The sequence below is a fragment of the Carya illinoinensis genome, chromosome 2 (genome assembly GCF_018687715.1).
Source record: "Carya illinoinensis cultivar Pawnee chromosome 2, C.illinoinensisPawnee_v1, whole genome shotgun sequence".
Taxonomy (NCBI): Eukaryota; Viridiplantae; Streptophyta; class Magnoliopsida; order Fagales; family Juglandaceae; genus Carya; species Carya illinoinensis.
The window spans coordinates 15,521,765-15,536,834 of NC_056753.1; the positions used below are offsets into that span (position 1 = coordinate 15,521,765).

At 34.3% G+C, this 15,070-nt stretch overlaps 1 non-coding gene across 1 annotated transcript; it reads left to right on the forward strand.

The window, feature by feature from the left end:
- Nucleotides 1–505: 505 nt before the first annotated feature.
- LOC122302046 lies at nucleotides 506–613 on the forward strand. The gene has a single exon (XR_006240295.1). It is a non-coding gene; the product is annotated as a small nucleolar RNA R71 (small nucleolar RNA).
- The last annotated feature ends 14,457 nt before the right edge of the window (nucleotides 614–15,070 follow it).

The following is a 15,070-nucleotide window of genomic DNA, read 5'->3' on the forward strand; positions in this document are numbered from 1 at the left end:
GTGATTACGCCACCCAGGATTGTAGGTATCAGAGAAAGGTGCAACAGGCTTCATGTACATACCTAAGGCATTACATTGTTCCTCATACATCCCTCTCATCTCAGCAAATGTGGGACACTCTTGGGCAAGATGATCTACCCCGCCACACACAAAACATGGTCTAAAAGACTCTGCATGATTAGCCACGTGTGTTGGTTTTAAGTCTTTATTCTTCAACACCTCTAGCTCCCTAGTGAGCATCTCAACCTTAGCCTTTAGGTTATCTTTTTCCCTGAGATGGTAAATTCCACCACCATTTAGGTTTCCTGCAGGTCGTGACCTATTTGTGCTCTCAGTAGCACTAGGTCCAGTCCAAGTGTGAGCTTTTTCAGCAAACTCATTGAGGTATTCTATGGCCTCATCAGGATCTTTCTGTAAGAACTCACCATTACACATCATCTCCACAAATTGACGCTTTCTAGGTGTAAGTCCCTCATAAAAATAGCTCACTAAGCGCCAATTCTCATATCCATGGTGAGGACACATAATTAATAGCTCCTTAAATCTCTCCCAAGACTGATACAAAGTATCACTATCCCTTTGTACAAAGGTGGAGATTTGCCTTTTTAAAACATTGGTCTTATGTTGGGGAAAGTATTTATTAAAGAAGACCTGAGTCATCTCATTCCATGACCCAATAGATCGTGGTCTCAATGAGTATAGCCAACTCTTAACTCTATCTTTCAAAGAGAAAGGAAAGAACTTAAGTCTCACAATGTCATCAGTTGCATCTTGACTATGAAAAGTCGCAACTACTTCCTCAAACTCCCTAATGTGCACATATGGATTTTTATTTTCCAAGCCATGAAAAGTAGGGAGTAACTCTATCATCCCTGTTTTAAATCCAATTGGCGAATATTAGCTGGAAACATGATGTATGATGGTGTAGCTGTGCGTGTAGGATGGAGGTAATCCTGAAGGGTCCTAGTGGGTTGATCTTCGTGTTTACTCATTTTCTTAGAATGAGAAGAATTATCAAATAAATAATTAGAAAAATTAAACTCTGACTCTAACACAGATCTTCAAGCAAACCGACCCAAGGCGTCTCTATACTTGTGCATGCAAGGTAGAGAAAAACCCAACACTAAAAATAACTACAAAAAGAAAAAGAAAATAAAAAAAAGATGCAGCAAGCTAAAAGAGGGAACGAAATTACCGCCTTTACAAACTGTTGAAAAGAAAAACTCTCTCACAATTCTTCTACCGTCTCCCCGGCAACGGCGCCAAAATTTGATTATGCCCAAAGAATAACGCGGTTGTTGTAGCACAGCTTTGAGGTGTCGATTCCACAGGGAGACAAATTAAAGAATAGCAAGAGGAACAAAGAAACTAAAGAAAAATATTAAATAAGTAATAGAGAACAAATATTAATTTTAAATGTAAATTAAAGTGAAGCAAAGTGATTAACAGAAAAAGTACTCAAATTTGACAAACAGTAGAGCGTCGGGAATCCCTTGCACAAATCTGGTATTTTTATTATTCTTAATTCATTGGATAACTCAATTAGGAACTCAATTCCCGCAATTCCCAATCGGAAGGTATAGATTTATAAACCAGACTTAAATTAAATGTAACCATTTGAAAAAACATTCACCACTTTTAAAAAACGTGAATTACTACCCCTATTGATAAAATCAAATGACGACAATATACTCAGGAAACGATATTGCAGCAAAAAAATAAATCAATATAAATAAATAATTGATCCAAACAAAATCAAAGAACTAATCCATTCAATAGAAAAAGCATGACTGAATCCATAAACACAATAAATTTTATGATTATTCGGAGAAGAAAACATCAACGATGAATTGAGAATGATAAAACAAAAGAGTTTTAGCAATTGAAAATCAAATACATGAATTAACAATAAATTAGAAATACCATCTAATGTGCAAGTTCATCCCTAACCCTACTTGAGAATTTAGTTACCCATAAATATAATGGATAACAAAAATCTCCAGAGAAAACTGAAGCGAACGGTGGTCATGGAAGTGATTTTTTCCTCTCTTCAGATCTGCCTCTTGTGACTCTTCATCTCCTCCATTTCGTGCTAATGATATGCTTATATAGGGTAAGAAAGAAACCCTAATGTCCTCTTAATTTCCGCATAAAAAAATCGCTTAAATTTTAGGACTTATTTTGGCAGCCACATACGGCCTTCAGAAGTTCGAATTTGGAAATCCTTATTAGAGAGAAAGTTATAGCCCTTTAAGATAGCTTTCCAATGCATCAAGAATCGTATCAATTCGATATGTGAGTAAAAAGATACAGTCAAAAGACTAAAGTATATCCAGACTATCTCCTAGCGAATTTCAGACTTGGACTTCTTGTAGTTTCATTTTGTGATTTTTTTTTCTTTTTCTTTTCTTCCAAATTACTCTCAAACCCCATGAATGTCCTCATTTGAATTTGACTGGGCTTGACTTGCTCTTTTATAAACTCTGAAATTAGACATAAAAAAACTGTTTAGGAGTATCCCAACGTAAATAGAAATTCAATTTAAGAATACACATTAATTTCTATGATTTCTATTCACATTTTAGCATTTTAGTCCAATAATAGGATATATAGAGTGCACTTTCGCACACTCATCACTACCTCAAACCAATACTCCTAGACTACTCACATCAGCACCCATCCTAAAGCTACCCCACCTCCTCCATGTCATGAAGTAAGAAGTCCCCAGCCTAATTACCCAGCATCCCTTCCCAGCGGAAGATTCACCATACCCATTAAGAGAGTCTCCCTAGCCCAAATGCAAAACAGGCAAGAAAAATGATTATGTTATTAATGTAACGAAAAATTCGAGACGAGACATAGGTGTCAAGCACTTGAACTATTTTTGTTAGAAGGACTAGAACCAGAAGGAGAGGAAATTTTTTAGGGTATTCCCAATGAATAGGAGATGGGTACCATCCAAGAGCCCACTGAGGAATGAGAGTTGCTAGGAATTTCCCTCCATGCTATTTCAGGCACATCGACCCCACAACCTATGCAATTATGGAGTGTAATAGGAGACCACTAAGTGCTTGTCCTAATTGATATGGGAAGCGGACACAACTTTATCGATCCAAAGGTGGCAAAAAGGACAAATCTTTACATTGACAAAAGTCACAACCTAAAAGTAATGGTGGCAAATAGGGAGCATGTACTAAGTTTGAGGTGTTGTGAGGTAGTCTCACTTTAACTACAGGGTCAATCTTTTCTTGCATACCTATACTCAATGCCCTTGGCAGGATTTGACCTTGTCTTAGGTGTGGATTGACTCTATTTGTTATGACCAATTCTTTAAGGTTTTACTAAATTTACTCTGAAGTTTATGTGGTACAAAAAAGCAGTTAAGTTACAATAACTTAGTCCATCGGATCTCATAAGGGAATATTCTATTTGAAAAGACTTGGATGAGCATCGAAGGAAGTCTCCAAACCTTAAGGGCAAGGTCTTCAAAACGAGAGCGGTTGTGTTATGGGCAGGACGCGAAGGGATATGTGGGATATAGAGGAAAACGTCGAATGTTTAAGTCTGGTCATGTGTGGGGTTATCTTTTTACCATTTATTTCAATTGTGTTGTTGTTTTATTTATCAAGTTGACTGGATCAGTCCATGGTGGAATGGGTCTTAGTGGTTTATTGTACATGGGTTTAAGGGGCAGTTATTAGTCTGTTTCTTTTCAACTTTCTATCTATTTAGTTTAGTAGTTATTTTTCTTGTCTATTTCATGTACGAACATATGGAATGAATATCAAGTATTTGCCTAGAGCTTTTGAGTGGCTTTGGAGGGATTCTAGCTCCTCGAATTGCCAATCTGTTTTTTATATTTCAATATTATTAAGTCCATAATATAAGGTCGTCGAACACTACCAAGGTATATCTCGATTCCTTTTTCGTTCTTCTTCCCAACCTTTCTCTACTCTCTCACTCCCAATCTCTCCCTCCCTCATACGTTCTCTTTTAGTCTCCCAGTCTCTATCTCCCTCTCCACTGTGAGTACCGCCACCCTCGCACCCTAAGCACGTTGTCACTCCCTCTGCCACCCTAAGACTACATCTTTTACTTTTCTGTGTGCGATCCATCGCAACAACACCGTCCTTCTCTCCGCAACACATCCACCAATAACTCTCTCTATCTCTCTCTCTCTCTCTCTCTCTCTCTCTCTCTCTCTCTCTCTCTCAATTTGGGTGTTCTATTACATGGTCCAAAACATTTCCCAATTGCCGCCAGTAACCGCACTCATTGTACACTGTACAAGTGGGTAAGTGCCAACTAGAACTTTAGAATATCTTTGCTCATAGTTTTTGGAATTTGTGGATTGTATGATCTCATGGTTGGTTGATGTTTGGAGTATCTCTGTTTGTAATGTCGTGGATGAAGGAAGGGGTGGTCATAAAAATGTGGATTAGTGTTTTGATATGCTAGGGGTATGAATGTATATATGATGTGTGTTGGAATGAAATTTAAGTGAATCCAAAGAGGTTGGGTTAATCTATTGGTAAAGTAGTACGTGGATGTTGTACTTTGGCCATTATAAACTCAATGCTCCATGATGGATTATTTTGTTTGTGGGTTGTTTATTGCACTTGTATTCAGCTATAGTTCAGGTTTTAGAATGTTGTTAGTTAGGTTGGCTTTGTGTTGGTACAAGTTCTTAATATGTTAGTGGTATTTTTTTTAGATTAAGTCGTGATACTCGTTGTGTTCAAATTCAAAGCTTAGTGGTATATTGCAAAAGCAAGTTAGTGGTGCTTCATATGCTAGACCTAGGTTGATTTTGTGAAAAACCTGCATATTTTGTTATGAGAACAGTCTTAGTTATTTTCTGCATTAGTCTATGTATCTAAACTCTTAGATTTGATATTTTATCATGACTGGTATAGATGAGCAATTTTTGTACTCTGTCTCTCTACTGCAAGAAATATGAATATGAAGTCTTAAGATATTTTTGTTTGATTATATGATATTTATATGTTCATTACTTTGTTATGATATGATATTGCATATGAAAACATGGGGCATAAGAATTTATTCTACTCTAATCAGCCCTACCATGGGATATAATAGTGGCTGCCGACCCTACTATGGGGCATAATAGTGGCATTTAGGCCAACCACGAGATATAATAGTGGCCTCCAATCCTACCACAGGATACAATAATGGCATCTATTCTGAGTGTAATCACTTTGATGACAAAGTAATTTATATTTTGCTTGGCTATCTGTAAGATGCACAACCCTACCACAGGGTTAAATGTGACCTTTGTTTTGAGTATACCACTTTGGTGACAAAACAGTGACTTATGTTCTACTTAGCTAACTGCAAACATGCACAACCTTACCACATAGGTAAACATGGCCTCTGCTTATATTTTGATGTTGTTCAGTTATACCTAGCTTCTATTCTGATGTTGTTCAGTTATACATGTGCCTAAGGTCTTTTGTATATTATTATTATTGTAATGAAATACTTCTGAAAATACCATTGTCGCTTTTCTTGGGCACTGTTTGTTTCTATATCCTATAACTAGCGCATGTTGATACACTAGCATAGGTTCACTACTTACTAAGTTGTTGATAACTTACTTAATTATTTTCATTATTTTTCAGATGATGTTGAGATTCCAGTTGGGACTCGAGAATAGGAAGCACAAGTGGAATTAATTGAGCGTAAAGCAATAAGTGCTTGAGAGGCACACGTGGGCTAACAGATTGAAATAAGTGTCAAGGGGTACAAGAGGCTATTAAAGGATCTTATTTATGAAACTAGTCATTTTCTTTTGCATGTTATTTTGGGTAATGTTGTTATTGAGACATTGTGGTGTTCTTGATTAATTATGTTAGAGTAGTTCATTGATGTTCTTGTACAAGAATGTATACATTTGATTTGAAGAAAGGAGCTTTATGTGTTATAGAGCCTTCAAAGTTTATACTTGTATTGTTGAGATGTGATTTTGAGTGATAAGAACTAGGTTTTGGATTCTACAAACTTAATGGAATGAGGATTTGGAAATTTGTGATTTTAGGCTTTGCTGGCTATAGAAAATTATGTGTGACATTTGATGTTTTAGATGTTGTGGTCTCTGAGAATGATGTTGATGGTATCTATGATTTTTGATTTTGCAAACTTCAAGAAAGGATTTTGGATAGGTTTCAAGGTCTTACATTTTGTGGATTTTAGCATATAAGTTTGATCAAAACACTAAAGATTAGATTTTGTAGACTTTAGGTAATAATTTTTATGAGAGTTAAGGTTTTAAAGTCTACATATTTTAGATTACAGTAAGATATGGGTAGGAATAGATAAAAACAAGGTTTGAAGTTAGCATATTTTTATGAGTATTTACTTGAATGTTTTTAAAACCGTTCTGTACCGATCGGTAAGATCGGAATTTATCATTCTGATGTAGTATCCGGTACACTATACTACCATATTTCGTTTTGTTTCGAATTCCAACCCACTCCGGTCCGTTTTGGCCATTCCGGTCAAATTCCGACCATTCTGATCGACATAGCCATTTTGGTCCCCATTCTGTTTCAGACTGTTTTTGTAACTTTCTTGTACTTGGATGGCTTTTTTGTAAATTTGAAATTCAGATAGTATTTAATTAATTCTTGAATATAAAATGAATCTATATAATTTTAACTTTTTTGTAACTTTATATATGTCCCATCATTTTTTTTAAATATCATTATTTTTAAAAATTATCTATTCTTATTTTTTTCTTTATTTTTATGTCTCAACTCAAGTTTGTGATTTTTTCAACATATATAAATTTTATAAATCTTCAATTCTTTCATATATATACCCATATACATTATACACACTTACATATATATGCATTTATTCTATTAGTTGTTAGTTTATATATACATATAAATATTTATATATAATATATAATTAATCCCGAAACGGTACTGGTATCGAAATATTTCGTTCCAATGCTTTCACTGAAACGGTCACCTGAACAGTATTCAATACTTTGGTTTACTTGCCCGGCTGCCTCATCGTTGCCAACATTTTGACTACGTGAGAGGATTTCTTCTCTTGTTTCAATGTAGTTCTCACAAGAGTCACTACCAATGCATCATCATGTGGGTACAACACGCCTTCACGGTCTTAGTCGTCAAAAGTTATAGAAGTAGTCTTCTAGATTTTAGTTTACTTAAATTGCCTGTTGACAACAAATACTTTTTTCATTCCTCATCCTCTTGGCATGAGCTTTTCTTGCCGAAAACGACATTCTACCCCCGATGAAACCCCTTACAATGGTTTTGATCTCACTGACAAGCTAATTTGGTCTGGTAGGGTTGCGGTGGAGGGAATGCTCCCTTCTTGTGTTCTTGTCCCTCTTCAAGTTCTCGCTCCTATGCCGCCCCACTGATCCCTCTCGTTATTTTTCGGTTGGCTACCTTAGTGGCAGCTCATGTTCAACAAGGAGTTGCTCCAACTCCTCATTCACCTGCATGAATTATATATGATGTTTGAGGTTGCAACAATCATCAGTCATGTGCCCCATTTTTTCTGCGGTAAACATAGTAGTAGTTGATGCCCTGATTATTCAAATTTTTACTGTCATTCTATCATGTTTGCGCCTCCTTGTTCCCTTGCACACTCATACTCTAACAAGCCATCCTAGAACCTTGATTACGGGAGTGGGAGCCTTTGTCCTTCCTCGACTCATAATGGATGTTCCTCATCCTATCTTCTTTCTCCTTTCCTTTGCTACCCTTATTCGCCACTTTCACCTTCTTGTCTGCCTCTTCTACCTCAACTCTTCATGGATCAATCAAAGCTCTAAGCGTGTATTTTGCATTGACAAAAGTCGTCTGCCCTATCTATAAATTCTCGCAACGTCACTAGCGTCTCCCTCGCCAATTCTACCATAAAGAGGCTTATTGGCCAAACTCTACCTAGGGGCATTGCCAACGTTATTTTCTCACCTTGGTCGTCTATCGTCAGGTGCTCCTTGTTAAACTGAATAAGGTACACCTTTAGGCTTTTGTCCTCCCACTATTGCATAGCGAGTAGGTATGCAGTCGGTCATCTCTTGCACCCATTGACTATGAACTATGTTAGGTACTACCTACTAAGCTCCTCAAAACTAGTAACAAAGCATGACTGCAAATTCTCAAAACATCTTCTTGCCATGCCTTTTAGGGTCAAAGAGAAGGCCCATCATACAATTTTTCCTAAAAACTTGTGCAAGGTTATGTGGATCTTATAAAGGTTGAGGTAGTATGTAACACCCCGCTCTCCACAGTTAATAATAAAGTTATTCTTTTAAAGATTTGGGGAGCCGGAGTGCTACTACTGACCTTTACTTAAAAATCTAATTTTATTACATAAGTGCAAAGTACAAATATTCTTTACAATAAATAAAGTCGTTTTGTATTAAAATATTAAAATTGTAAATAAGAGTGCATAGAAACATTAATGAAAATTTCTCAAAATCGGTACCATAAAAATCATAATTTAAAATTTCTGTACATGATCCAGACTACTGTCACACTTCCATGGACTAAGTCTCATCCTGCAGCTCTACCTTCATAAATATTCGGATCTGTGGTGGTTTAAAAGTATAAAAACCAACTAAAATGAGTCAATAACTGAGTAAAAAACACATTATAACGTAAACATACTTAATATAAGATTTTCATACAATATTTCATGCTGAGAATTAAAATCATAAATGTTCAGAAATATGTTGATGGCATGCATGACTTATCAATCTGAATTAACTGGCCCCGTTTGGATACACAGTTCAAATGAGATGAGATGAGATGAAATATTTTGAATAGTAATGAAATTTTTGAGTTAAGATGAGATGAAATAGTTTGTAAAAAAAATATATGTTTGAATAGTGAGATGAGATGAGATAGTTTTTAATTTTTAGAATTTGAAAAAGGTGTGGGTCCTACTATTTAATAAGGGTAGCTGAATTGTCTACTGTTTATACACTGTTCATGTCATATTATACTGTTCATACACTGTTTATGTATTGTTTATGCACTATTCATGTCAGATTTTCACTTTTTATGTACTGTTCATTACTGTTTATTTAATGAGATATTTTTAAAATTTAGAGATGAAATATAGTGTGTTTGGATATGAAAAACTAGTGTACGGTACAGATGAAATGTTTTCATCTCGTCTGTGTCAGCCATCTAAACCAGGATTTGATTTATTTGACTAATTTGACCAGCCAACACACTTAACCCTGTTTGCGAGACATCGGCCCCATGCCTGCGGCCACAAGAGGAGTCGCTGATAGTATTTTGGTATACTATAGTGGACCGCGCTTGAGTCCATGACTTACACATCCACCATGAAGTTGCATTGGTATCAAGTATCTGAATGATCATCTGATTAACTGTTTAGAACTTATCTTACACTTGATCTTATGAAAGCTTACATGTTTTATGTAATGTCAGATGCATGAAATGCATAATATATATATATATATATAGATATATATATATATATATATTTATAACTATGCTATGCAGAATGAAACATGATGAATGATGTGTTTGCAAATATCATAACATGCTTAGTACATAAATACTAGCTTCCAAAAAACTGGTTTTAATAATAATAATATATATCTAGCTAGTGTGTACTAATACTAATTTACGATCAAGCTACTTACTTTGTAATGTTGCTTCCTAAAATTTCTGACATAAAATCAATCACGATATGATGAAGGGACGACGATGGTTGTGATTAGAAGGGAGGAAGAAACGATGGTGGCCTTGCTGTATTTCATGGTGGGGGAGATGAGGCTATGACATGCTGAAGGCAAAAAGAGAGCTAAAAACAAAAAGCCTAGGCTTGAAGTGGTAGGTACACATACAGTACATGAGACTCTATTTATAGGATGATATGAGTTGGGTTTAGGAATTTAAGGTGAAGAGGATTCTAGGATTGTAATTCTAGTGTGTTTGAAATTAAAGACATACTCTAGTAATTCATTTAATGTATGATTGTGAGTAACTGAGACTATGTAGAAAACTCAATTAGTGATGATTTTAAATTGAAAAAAATTTCTAATAGTCGATTTTTAAATTCTAAATGAGTCTAACTCTTTTAATAAATAATAAATGAGACTTAATCTAGTTATTGAACTTAATTAAAACTCATAATCAACATCAATAATTTATCGCTTGTGAGCTTATTCAATATGACCTATTAAATATAATTTAGACTCAATAAAAGTTATCAATATTCCAACTTTAGAATTATTGGGCTGAGTCATTACATAGTCCATTATGATGAAAACTATACTTGAGCACAATTCTCAGTGCCCAATTTGATGTGTTACATCCGACATGAATATTTCATTTGGACTTATTTTTATAGATCGTCAAGATATGGTTGGTTAGGTTTCCATATTGATTCCACTTTTCTAGGATTTATCTTTATAGACTGAGCTTGATATTAGATGGATACAGGTGGTTAACTTTATTTCTAAACACATACGGTAGGACGGGAGGTGCTGCATCCCGCACCCCATCCTTGCCCTGGCGGGCTTGGGGTTTACCCCTAGGGATCCAACCTCGGACCCCTAGGGCATGACCCCTTATTCGGGGTAAATGACCCAGAATCTCTTTTGGGCCCAAATTTACAAAAAAAAAAAAAAAAAAAAAGTCTTAAATAGAAGATGAATTGTATTTTACAATTTATATATAACATAAAATTAAACAACGGTTGTTTAAAGTAGAAAACATAAAAATTTAAGTATTCTAAGCTATTACAATAATAAAAATTCATCTAAAATTATTACAAATTAATATAAAAATATTACAAATTATCAAATAATTGAAATCAATAATATTGCAATATTAGAAATTGTACTGGCAATTTGACAAATAAGATGACTTTGAGTTTGAGTCCTGAGATTGGAATCTGAGGGTAGTGGACAAGTGAGACTGAGAGATTATAAAACCTGAAACATTAATAAGAAAAAAAATTAAAATTAAAAATAATATAATGACATATACATATGTAAAAAAAAATTTAACAATATAAAACTATAAGTACAGACCAAGTGGGACAATCAAGGATTGCATATAAGATCATTGAAAATTTAGGATTAGGGTTGGAACTTGGGTGAGTGAGACTATGAGACTATAAAACCTGAAAAACAAAATAAAATAATAAAATAATAAATATAAATATTATATAGATATGTGATAAAGTTACAAATTAAATTACAAACGAATATGAGATTGAGATTGAATTATGAGATCATTGGGATTGAGCATGTGACAATGAGACTATAAGAATTGAAAAGAAAAATATGAGAAAACCAATTAGAATTACAAACAATAAATATTATATACATAGTAAGAATAAATAAGAGAATACTATACAAACCAACGGTAATGATGGTTCAAACGGAGAAGTCATCTTACGTTTGGCGAAGATGTAGACGTAGGGCCATTTGGCGAAGTTGTCCATACAACAATTATAATGATTCTTCAATAAAACATCAAAAATTCACCAAACAATAAATATCATCACAATCACACAAATATCTCTACAGTATACAAATTACAACCTCATTCTCCAAAATTGTGTCGTTTTGTTATATATAGTGAGGCAGGGATATGCAGAGTGGGGCCAAATCTGGTTTGTCCCCTGCACTCGTAGGGGCCGCCAAATGCAGGCGGATTGCTCCACCACCCGTATCTGGAGGACAAGGCCACCATCTCGCCATGGTAGAGGCAAGGCGGGGTGGGGTAGCGATGGGAGGGGGCAAGACCCCACTACCCTTCCCTACCAAACGGTGCGTTTAATATATCTTAACCCTTTAATTGCCTTTTGTCACGTAAGTTTTACGTGATCGCGACATTTAGTCGCTTGTAGCTCTTTCCTCACAAACATATTTATTCCCAACATATGGGGGTGTAAAAAAACCTAAAAAACTAGTTAAACCAGATCGAATCTAGTTTGTAAGCGGTTCAGTATGGTACCGGTTCTTAAGAATCGAAACCGGTGCGGTACCGATTTTCATATTTTGAAAACCGGTTTAAACCAAACTAGACCGGTATATATATTTATAATTTTTTATATTACATATAGTTTTTAGTATTATATTATATATATTATATGCTAAATTACTAATTAATATAACATAAAATTCTAATTTTATTATTCAAGTCTATTATTTTATAACATAAAATTAATATAACATAAAATTTTAATCCTAAACATAAACAAAGTTATTGATATAAACTTACTTTTGATATATATATATATATATATTATGTATTTATACTATAATATAAATAGACTAATAAGTATATATAAACTTTATATTATTACTAATATAGATAATCCATAAAATCGAAAAAACTAGAGTGGAACAGATCAAAATCGAAAAAATTGAAAGTTCCAGTTTTGATGATGAATCGGTTCGATATTAGTTTTTAAATTTTTCAAAACTAGTATATACCGATTCGATTCTAAAAAATATACAAAATCAGACCAAATCAGACTGAATACACCCTTACCAACACATGATTTGAGCATGTGCCATAAATTTTGGTGAATGCCTTATGCCATCGTTTATGTCTTTTATGGTTTCTTTCTTTCTTTATTTTTTGAAGAATTATACTCATCATTTCCATACCATGCACCACACATGATTTTTTAATTTTTAATTTTTTCTTTACCAAATATGTGGTATATGAATGATAAAAATTCAATTAGCTTGTGATGAATAAAACCAATTTTTTTTTTTAAATATACAAATAAATAAGAGCTTTGCTACTCATCTCTCATCATCCTCACACACTATACTTATTTTTATTTTTTATAATTTTTTAAAATTATTTTTTGGTTTTATTTTTCTTAAACTAATTAATTTATTCTATTCATCATCCATTCACTATATATTTGGCAACATAAAAAAAAAAAATGTGTGATGTATGGTGTGAGGATGGTGAGTAGAATTTTTCAATAAATAAAGATAGGGAAATGCTAGCGAACCTGCTCAGCCTTCCTGTTTTTATGTCCCGCTTGACATGGACATGCCACCTGGCTGGCTTTTTACTTATTCTTTTTTTTTTTCACCACAACACGGGACCCGTGCCTTCCATCCTTCCATTTTATTTGACTTTCTTCTGTTATCCTCTTTCTTGTATAACATTTGCCCCGTTACAGACCTGCTCAGCCTACAGAAACCCCCAACAGAGACTGCTCCATCAGACTCCTCCATCGTCCTCCTCCAAGCCACCAACAGACTTCCGGACAGTGACCCCTCCATCCCTCCTCCAAGCCACAGATAGAGTGACCCTTCCATAAACCTCCTCCAAGCCACCGACAAACCCACCTCCATTGTCCTCTTCCAAACCCCCGACAAGCCCCCTTCCCTCCAACCTTGTGGCTGAACCAGTAGATGACTTTGTGCGCAGGTGGGTGCGGGGTCCTCTAGCGTCTTCCAAGTTTTGGTGTTTGCAAAATTTAAGCATTAAATAGAATGTAATAACTTCTTTTTGATTACCTGATGCAGAGTATGTATAAACTGGATTGCAAATCTACTTGTAATTAGCCAAGACACACGTACATGGAATTAACTTTTTATAGTTTACCAATAAAAAATATTCATCACTCAGACCAACCTTTATGGAAATGAATTTAACTTAGTTATTGGCTACTATGTATGAAAATCAGAATGCATGAGAAACTAATAAGATGGTTTTCAACTTAGTCGGCTTGCTAGCTTCAGAAGAAAGCATTATTCGCTTGTTAAATATTTAAAAAGAACTAATGAACTGTGTATATTTTTAGAACGTGTTTTAAAATAGAATTAAACATAATGTCTTCTATTATTGAAGTTATTTCAATTTAAAAACTTTAACTAACTTAAAATGATAAAACTATATTTGAATCAACTTTGACCAATAAATGAAGTTTTTAGTTTAAAAACTATCTTTGAATCAACTTAAAATGATAAAACTATCATTAAAACTATCTTTAAAATAATAAAACTATCTTTAAAACTTAAAATGATAAAACAATTTTTGCTGGTTCTTTCAAACAAGTTTGGGGTGTTGTTATAGATAATTCAAACGTTGCATTGGATGCTGATATGGAATATTCAGATAATGAGTGTAATGAGGTGGTAGGAATTGATGAGGAGATTGGAGGTGATGAAATTGATGAAGAACTTACAGTTGGAATGAAATTTTTATTTATAGAAGAAGTGTATGCTTACTATATGAAGTATGGTAAGAAGAAGGGTTTGGGGTATCCAAAAGGAATTCTAGATAGGATGACGATGGAAATGTAAGATGGTTTCTTAGCATGCATGCAAGGAGGCACATCAAAGAGTAGGACTGCCAATGTTATGAAACCAAGACAAACAATGAAGATGGGGTGTATGGCTAGGATTAATGTTGTATTCAATGATGAAGGTGGATATACCATATCCAAAATGATATTAGATCACACACATTTGTAGTCTGAGAAAGGTAAGACATTTAAGATGCTTTAAGAAGGTTGATGCTCGTGTTGCTAAGAGGCTCAAAATAAATGACGAGGCAGGAATAACGTTATCAAAAAATTTCAAGTCTATGGTTGTTGAGGCAGGGGGTAATGAATACTGACTTCGTTTCAACTTATATTCCACATGATAATTGCAAATGCTCATAATAAAGCTCACTTTATAACATCAAATAGCTTCAGCTGAAACATATATATATATATATATATATATATATGTTCGCAGGATATGTGCCCCTCCATCATATATATATATATACTTTTGGATAGTTCGATGATGATTTTGAGCATTCTAGGGAAATCTAATGTACTTCAAAATCTAGAAATATTAACTGTACTTCATAGAGCTAATGTTTTTTGTATTATGCTAGCTGAAGTGTTTGTTTCTCTGCACATAACTAATATTTTTCCATGGTACGTAGTTTGAATTAAATATTAATGATTTCATAGAGCTAGCAACTACGTACGTACCCTGCCATTGTGGCATTAGGTTTTGGATAAGTGTAGGGTTCATCCATTGTGGCAT